Source organism: Chamaea fasciata, unplaced genomic scaffold, assembly GCF_029207755.1.
Source record: "Chamaea fasciata isolate MVZ Bird 193981 ecotype frontalis unplaced genomic scaffold, bChaFas1.0.hap1 SCAF_4, whole genome shotgun sequence".
NCBI classification, from domain to species: Eukaryota; Metazoa; Chordata; class Aves; order Passeriformes; family Sylviidae; genus Chamaea; species Chamaea fasciata.
In genome coordinates, this window is record NW_027094089.1 from 60,968,622 (window position 1) to 60,978,376 (window position 9,755).

Below are 9,755 nucleotides of genomic sequence, written 5' to 3' on the forward strand. Positions count from 1 at the left end.
AAAAATAGTAATAAAATTAAAATAATTATATACTGCTTTACTGGATTTTGTTACTGTGCTCATTCTTAGTGGAAATTTTTTGGATTTTGCTTTAGATACTATCTAGACAATGATAACACAGACTGAAAACAGGGAAAGAAGTCGATTTTCCTTAGCCACTGTGGTGAAATGGCTGCACCATGTAATTATTAACAAACAAATCTTTTCTTCCTGGTGATGAATCAGATTTCCAATTTCAGCTGTAATAGGAGAAAATATAACAAAGTACAGGTCTCCGTTCTTGTTATACTGCAGCTTTAAAGGAAGTTTTCTTAAAACTGAGAAAATATGACTTTTTTTTTAACTACTTCTGTATTGGACTGAATATACAGAAATATTCCCAACAATATGTAGCTCTTAAGTGCAAAAAAATCTGAATAGAATTTAAGAAAACAAACAGGTTGGAAATAGGTTTTGGATGCCCCATTCACAGAAGTGTTCAAGGTCAAGTTGCACAGGGCTTTGAGCACCTTGACCTAGTGAAAGATGTCTCTGCCCTTGGCAGTGTTGATGCTGAAGGGTCATTACACAGACTTAGATGTTGAAGGGTCTGTGATTCTAAAATTTTATGGTCTGTGTCTTGTTTATACCTACATGACTTTCAGCTGCAAAATGGAGATGCCAACATGTGCAATTACCACAGAAAAAGCTCTTCCCTGCCTGCTAAGTGTTAAGGAAAGTGCCATGTGTCAGTCTCCAGAGCTAGCCTAGTAATAAACAATTCCTCTCGTACTACAAAGACAAAGCTCAAACATTTCTTTTGTCCCATGTTACCTGTCACTGAATGTCTTGTGGTTTAAGATTTTTTTAATTAGGTGTTGTTTTTTTTTTCCAAAGTTATGTGCCAGAGTAAGAAAGAAGAGCAGATCTTGCAGCTCAGTCTTGAAAGGTGTTTATTAAGCCTAACACCAGGCTCTGCACGCTGAAAGACACCACTGCCAAGAGCACGAGACCCTGCATCCAAGGTCTCTTAAGGACTTTTAACTTAATTAACTCTTCAAACGTACTATATTTACAATTTTGTACCAATAATTACTACTAATTCTAGACATGCAATTCTCTACATCACCTACATTCTACCAATGTCTTTGTGCCACCATCACAGCAGAAGATGGAGCAGAAGAAGAAGGAGAAGAACTTAAGACACCACCCAAAATTCTCCATCTTGCTTCTATCTACTTCTATTCTAAAAACCTAAAACTACACACTTTCACCCTGTGACAAACTAAACTACTATCTAATTTAAATTTTTGTTGTTCTCATTTTATCCGTAAGTGTTGGCAATTTTGACCATGGGCTAAGGTCAAAGGCAATGCTTTCCTGGGGTCCTGGCAGGGGTCCTGGAACCCCCAGGGCAGTTTGAGGGGTTTTCCCCGTGCCCTGGACTCCAACATGAATAGCAATATGACTATAAAAATGTAGAATTGTTTGTGCAGCACAGAATGTTGTACTAAATCCTGGGATCTTATTTAGTGATAGTTGCTGAAGTTGAACATTACAGAATGTTCAACTATGAGTAGGAGCTGACTGATTAGAAGCAGAATAGAAAACCTCTGTCAGTTGCCTGGGAAACAAGCAGAAGACATGAAAGTTGGAGGGAAAGAACCAGAGAAGAGACCAAAGAGTAGACAAAGCAAAATACCTGTAAGTCTGAAGAAGACTTCTTTTTTTTTCCACACACTGTAGCACTAACCCATTTCCAAAGCAAAGTATGTGTGAAGAGAGCACTTGACTTGGGTGGGCAGCAAGAGAGGAAAGTGGGACAAAAGTCTGTATTAGTAAAGGCACCATGAATCTGTAATGCTGTTACAACTTATTACTGACTTCTGAAAACTAGTTCCATGAAAATGTTAACAGTGAAGTAAGTCTATTCAAAGAAATGAGACAGTGTAACTAGCAGTCCACATTTATTCAGATTTCACAATCATGCTAAAAGTCTAATCGTAGATTCACCAATTTGTTTGTCCTACCTTTGTTTTCTGGTCAACTCTGAAAAAAAATTTTCAAATACAGCATCTTTAGAATGGTACTGATGCCACAGTACAGAACTGCGGACCGTGTGACCACACAGGATAAAGTGTGCATAGTTATATCCTGACAGACAGAATGCTCCTGGGTGGAATGAAGTGATGAGTTTTGTTACTAGTCTGATTCAAACTAAAACCCTGTCCTGAGTTGTAGTATAGGATGTGCACAAAGTATTCTATCACCATCTTCATGAACTGTTGAATCCAGGTAGGGCAGTGTTTTCCCAGACCCCCTCCCTCTGGGCCATTATCTTCTGTTAATGGCCCATCAAATGCCTTGCCCATGACTCATAGATAACTCCCTCTGGGAGTTATCCCTGTTTAATGGGCCATCAAGGACCCCCTGCATGACTCATCATCCCATTGTGAGATACTCTGCCCAGGGGGAGGAACCAAGCACTCTCACCTGGATATAATCTGGGGTTTGGGACAGTACAGGGGGCCCTTACCCACTGGATTCCCAGAGGACCCGAGCTACCAGACCTTTCTACAGGATCACTGCTTCAGGAAGACCACCTCATCTGAACTGCTTCCATTACTCTGCTCAGGCTGTATTCTGACTCTGTCAGTGGTCTTTTGTATTATTGCATCTATTTTATTTTACTTTTCTTTCCTTTCTTCCTATTAAATTGTATCTCTACCTTGGAGCCTCTCATTTATTTTGCTTTCAAACCACTACAACCCCCTTCATTTGGAGAGGTGGTATGTGTTTTCTTTATCTGCTGCACCACAGCAGATATTTACCAAGGGTTACAAGACCAAGACTTCTATTTAATCAAATCAAATCCAAGTCCATAACTTGGAGATGTGACTTCTTTTCCGACATGTTTGTATTTGTAAGATATTTTGAATTAAGAAATCCATGATATTTATCTTTTCACAAAAACTAATTAGTCTGTTTCGAGGTACCATTAAATTGCTAGATTATTTTTACAGTAATTTGATTATTCTAAATTATAAAACAGAAGTCAAAATCAAAAATACTGATTACCTGCTGTTCTGTAAATTTGTCTTCCCTTAAGTTTTAATTTGTCCACCTATCCCTAGTTGACAGATTTGGTTTGATGTTCTTTTTCTTTCAGGACATTAGTTAAAGCTTTGCCCACTCCCTGCCCTGTCATTCCTCAATATAGAACAAACCTGTGTTGTTCCTTGTGCTATTGAGTGTGATATACTTAAAAATTAGTTTGTATAATGCCTGCTTGATTAATAGGAGTTCTATTTGAATCCAAAATTGGATTCTAGAAATGTCTGTTGATGCCATCATTTAAGAAGTCCATAGATGTTTTTAAGTGTTAAAGAAACACACATGTTTCTAACTTGGGCAATGCCAAATACAGTTCTTATTCAACATCACTCCTTTCCCACTTGCTGTATTAGCCTGTCCAGTACAGAATGAGTCTATCCAATATAAATTACACAGAAATTCTTCAACCAGCTGATTTTTTTTCTCTTCTATGTTGTTCTTATACTTAAATTCTTTCTATGTCTCCTGGAAAAAAAAAAATGTATTTTCTTATATCTAGTTCCTTTTACATTTGTAATAACTGAATGTTCACAAAGACAAAGCTTTTTTTGTAGCTGTTGCGGTCTGTTTCAGAAAGGACACTCCTTGTATGCTCTCTCTGGAAAATTCAGCAATTGTTTCAATATTATTTTCCCACAATGATTCACTTTAGAATGTGACTGTATGTAAATAGACAGCTTTGTTATTATTTTGATTTCCTGTACAGATCTTCAACACTATTTTGTATCTGTTCTAGTTACTTTGAAATAAGCTGTAAATTGTGTCACAACACAATAAACCCTTTCTTCTTCAAAAAAGGTTGATTAAAAAAAAAAAAAATCAAACCCTCATAACCAAGGCTGATGTGAGAAAGCCAGAAATAAAAATGAAGATCAAAAGGCTCTCATTTACTGAACACTGAAAGAGTTTAGAATTTAAATAGGCACTTAAAGTTCTGAAATGAGCAGAATTTTCCCAATGAAACAAAAAGTTCCACATAACAGAGGCTAGGGAGACAAAGAGGCTTGCTGGAAAGACCAAATCACAGTGCACATGTAGAGAGGAGCTGGAGAAATGAATTCTGGGATGGATATGACTAAAGACAACTACAAAACTTTAAATATTATTTCAGTGAATCAAACTAACAAAAATAACTCAGGTTAGGCAAAAGTTATATAGAGTACAATTGGAAAACACCTGCTAATGGATTGGGATAATGAAAGGGGTGATTATTTTTCCTAGACTTTTGAATGGGTGATTCCTTGTAAGAACTAGAAATGCAATCATCAAAAAACAAATCCCACTGAAAGTGAGACAAGATTATTTCCTGTACTACTGAAAACCTGACAAGGATGCTGCCTTCTGGCTGAGACCTAACAAAGGCATGTGCCTGAGATTTTCAGTACTAAAGTGTGCTGGGTTTGCATTGATTGACATTTAGTGAGCAGGGAAGAAGCCACCCACGGAAATGATCTCTCTAAGAAGAGCTGCTGAGTCTCGTCTGTGTCTGACAAAACCAGTCAGTGTCTGACAAAACCAGTCAGTGACTAGTTTTGAATACTGACACCTGGTTAGACCACTAGAAAGCTGGACACGCCTCTGTGAACACACATGTTAAATAAAAATTAAACAAATCCCGGGAAAGCTCTCTTTTTCACCAGCCTGGGAACAGGTATGAGGCTCGGCCTGGCCTCCTCCTGGCGTCTGGGCCGGGCTTCTTCCCAGGGATCCCGCTGGGCCCTGTTCCGGATCCCTCCCGGGCTGCCAGGCAGGGGAGGGGAGGCCGAGGGGCTGTTAGCATACTGCCGCCGGGCCACTTCCCTCCTCCCCAGCGCTGTCAAGCGGACCCGTGGCTGGAATTAAATGCAAGGATGGGCCTGAGACCCGCCATGCGGTAGAATGGCTGTGGCCATCCTGGCTGGGCCCCTGAGATCCTGGCACAGTCCCCAGAGTGGCCGGAAATTCTTTTTTGTGACTGCTTTGGCCACCGCCGACCATCTTGACCATCTACAGGCTCCGGGCAAGACATTAACTCTTTTATGGCACAGGTGAAACTTAAAAAGCACCAATCCTCCCTCAAGTGAGAAAAAACGACAGAGTGAAGACACAAAAAGAGACAAAATGAAGACACCAAGGTCAGGGAAGAAGGAGTTAAGTCCCAGATGGGAGGAGAATGAGGAGATGCCTCAGTCTTAGGCTAAGGAAATTCTTTTGCAAGACCATGGTGATGGACTAGAATATCCCTTTAATTCATGAAAACAATATCGGTAGATGGAGTGTTCAGATTGTAGATATGAGCAAAAGCATTTGTGCTAAAGCAAGTAGATGCTGAAGTAGCTGTGATTGCTTGAGAAGCTGGAACAGAGACGAAGATGAGTGATGAAGACCATTTGCCCCCAGGGAAGAGGACGACCAACCTCTGTTCCCAGAGATGAAGATGATCTCAGAGATAGAGGAAGAAAACCTTTGCTTTGAACAGCTCAGTCTTAAAACTCATCCCCCATGAGTTTGACATGGCCCATAAATGCAGCTGTGGGAAGGCTGCATGAAATGGGAGGGACTTCAGGAATGCAGATTTCCAGGCGGCTTCTATTTGTGAGAACTGAAGCCACACGAGAACTGTTTTCTTGTGAAGTCCTGAAGACATGACAAAAGAGACTCCTCTCCCTACAATAACTGATCAAAGACTATTTTAGAAGTGGTCAACTGACCTAAGTCCTAAAGTTTTGTTTCTGTATGTTGTCAGTAGGAAAGAAAAGGTTGTGGGGGGAGGAGAAGTGTTTTCAAAGTTTTATTCTGATTCTTACTACTTTTTTTCTTTTCCTTACAGTTTTGTAATAAAGTGTTCTTTATACCCCTTAAAGTTTAAGCCTGCTTTGCTCTTCTCCTAATCCTATCTCATAGCAGAAAAGGAGTAAATAGCTCTAGTGGGTGCACTGGCATTTAGCCAGTGCTTAGACCCACCACTACCAACAAGGGCATGTGCTTGAGATCTGCTGTACCAAAGGCAGAGAATCTGCACAGTGAGCCCCCTGTCCACAGCAGGAGATAATTGCTGTCTACGCAGTTACGCTTTAGCATGAAGCTTTTTCAATTAAACCCCCTTAACTGAGTCTAAATCAAGAGCCTTAGCCATTGTTCTGGCAAATGAGGAATGGGAAAAAAAAAATATACAGAATATCTTTTCAATGCCATATTTGAGTAAGAGTCTATACTCTTCCCTTTTACATTAAAAAGAGATCAGTGGTATTTATATTATAAACAAATTATAAATAAACATAAACCATTTGTTTTGGTTTGAATATTCAGAAATACAAGGATAGCTATGTTTTATTTACAGCAGAACTTTGGAGATATTGTATGCAAGTTTTGCTGTCATTAGACCACCTGAGGCCTTATCTAAATTCAAGACTGTGTCATTAATGTCAGGTAAAACATTAAACAGAGTTCAGGCAAACTGGTTCAGAACCTTTTGCTAATATTCTTAATTTGATTCAACTTGATGTGAGCCATTGTGGGTTTGACCCACACTCTGAGGGCCAGCCTGGCAGAAAAGTGGCTATAATTAATTTGAGCGAGACTGCGCTTGGAAGGTGTTTTGTAAATCAGACTGGCTAAAAAAGAAAAAATAACAAAATAACAAAACGTTACAGAAAACAAATAATAACACCACCCACAGGCAGTTGAGAAATCTCTTGCACTTTGCTACAACAGCTCGAAAGGCATGGAGTTTCTTTGTTCTGTCTCTTTAGTACTTAACAGCTTAGGTGGGCTTTTTGGCCCTTGGCCAATGAGATGAACAACAGACTTTGAGTTACATTCTCAGAGCCCAATCCATGCTCCTGTGCTAGCATCGAGCCAATCCCAATGAGAAAGGTATCAAAGTTTCTAGGTAAACTTCCTAAAATGTCAGAGGTAAACTGAAACTCTTTCCCTATTTGGAAGCACCTGCTGGGGGTGTGGGGTGCATTACTACAAGCCATAACTTTCACTTTGATTCAAAATACTTTCTGATCACTGCCTGTCTGTTTTCAGTTTGTTTGTCTGAAGCCAATTTAGATGGCTTTGCATTGGTTACATCAACTAACTATGGGAAAAAATACCAAACTGATGCTGTCTAGTCAACACTGGGAATTAAGCTGAACTTCTGCAGTAAACACCAGCAACCGTAGGTGAGGAAAATGAAGTGGCATAAAAATTAAGCCGGTCTGTTTAATACATATGCTGAATTCGGTTCTATAATATCAGCAATCAATGAGAAAATATTGCACAGGTGGTTTTAGAAAGGGGAAATAAAAGCATGGGTGGAAGAAAGTGGGAAAAGGAAAAGCAAGAGGGAGGGAGGGAGGGAGGGAGGGAGGGAGGGAGGGAGGGAGGGAGGGAGGGAGGAAGGAAGGAAGGAAGGAAGGAAGGAAGGAAGGAAGGAAGGAAGGAAGGAAGGAAGGAAGGAAGGAAGGAAGGAAGGAAGGAAGGAAGGAAGGAAGGAAGGAAGGAAGGAAGGAAGGAAGGAAGGAAGGAAGGAAGGAAGGAAGGAAGGAAGGAAGGAAGGAAGGAAGGAAGGAAGGAAGGAAGGAAGGAAGGAAGGAAGGAAGGAAGGAAGGAAGGAAGGAAGGAAGAGAGAGAGAAAGAGAGAAAGAGAGAAAGAGAGAAAGAGAGAAAGAAAGAGAGAAAGAAAGAGAGAGAGAGAGAGAGAGAGAGAGAGAAAGAAAGAAAGAAAGAAAGAAAGAAAGAAAGAAAGAAAGAAAGAAAGAAAGAAAGAAAGAAGTATTTTTAAAAATCCATCAGGTTAAGAGGATTAAGAACTCAAAATTCTTTGCTGTATTGTTTTCATTTTCCATGCACTGTTTATAAGCTTTGTTCTCAGCTATCTGACTGAGAACCCATATGCATGTCATTCTGGATTACGGTATTTTCCATCTGGACACTATCAGTTCTGGCAAATGAGATCCCATACTCCTATTATCTGCATCAAAATTAACGTGAAGATAAAAACATTCTTTGTTCAAGTTCCCTCCTTGCTTAGTTAATAACTTCCAAGTTATTTTCTATAAATTTTTAGTATCCTTGCCACTTATAACAAATATAATTCATAAATTAAAAAAAAGATTATTCCTCCAACTTGTAAACTTCTGATAGCTATAACCAGGTAGAACTTGTGCTACTCTTGTATAAAGTCTACTCATATAATGATACAGTCAGCATGAGCTATATCTATAAACTGTGAACAGCCTGCAGTGAGGAGTATCTCCTTGCTCTTTGATCTAATTTCTGCTTGAAAACACTGCCTGATTGCAGTGCAGAATGTTACTGGATGATGTCACTCACTCTGCCAGCCAACAAGACAATGTGGCACAGGCACATGTCCAAGTGTTCTGCTGCAGCAGAAGTCAACGCCTTCGAGTGTCACAACCAGTGGGCAAAATGAGTATGTGTGATCAAAGAAAGGCTTCATATTTGAATATGCAGAACAGGCAAAAGCTGGAATTCCTTCAGCCAGTGTTTGGTATTCCTATTTTAAGGTCTCTTAGCAGGTCTTAAATTATTTTAGTAAAAACGTTAAAGAGTTTTGGAGCCTATCATGCCGTATTGCACTTTTTTTAGTACTAGCTGAACCAATCTACAAAGGGTGTCTGAGAAGTTATCCCAAGAGCAGACCAAACCAGCAAATCATCTCATAATTCAGATTACTGTGGGAAACATCTGTTCTCATCTAAGCAAAAAAGGACATTTGATTCTACAGTTCAAAGCCACACACGTATTTTGCACCAAAACAGGAACAGACACCTTGAACTTCCTGAGAGGCAAGAATATTTGGGGAGAATGCCTGATTTGGTAATGCAAATTTAATTTGTGTTTGAGGGTTCCTTGGTCCAAGTTTGAGGAAGATGAGATTTCCAGCTATGGAATGCTACCTTAGCAATACCTTTAAAGCATAAATGTCTCGTATTTATTACTCTTTAGCTGGGGCCAAGTAACTCAAAAGCAACAGGTACTGAATTATTTCACTGATGTAGGTTCACAAACTATGCCAAGTTAGTTTTCGTGCATCTTCCAACATCAAACCCCTGCACCTCACTACAAGCCTCTGTAACACCAGTTACAGACTGGAGCTCCAGCAAACCACAGTTGCACGGCCAGCACCTGCACTCCCAGATCCTAGTTGGGAAACTCCTGGTGACCTTCTGAATGGATTTACAAAATCCAAAGCACACATCTCTTGCATCTGACAATAAATACTAAGCTTTCCCATTACTTGTGTCTGCCTGTGGGGGTGGAAAGTCCTGGAACAGCAGATGAGGGGCTGTTGCAACTGGGCGGTTTATGTCACTCAACAAAATCACAAGCAAAGGCATCAGCAAAAGCAGGTGTGAGTGACCACAAAAGTGCTGTGACCACTTCCCTGGGGAGCCTGCTCCAGGGCCAGAGCAGCCTCTAGGCAATAAGCCTTTTCCTATTATCCAGCCTAAACCTCCCTGACACAACTTCAGACCATTTCCTTAGATCTTGTCACAGTGAAAGTGTGATAAAGTTTGTTGACAAGGCTTGGTCCAATACTTACAGACCAGGACTAGGTCATGAGTGATGACTTAGCATCACTAATGGTATACCACTAAAGGAAGTACAACTTTAAACCACCTTAACTAAGTGGTTAAAGCACACAGAGGAAAACAGGACTAAAATCT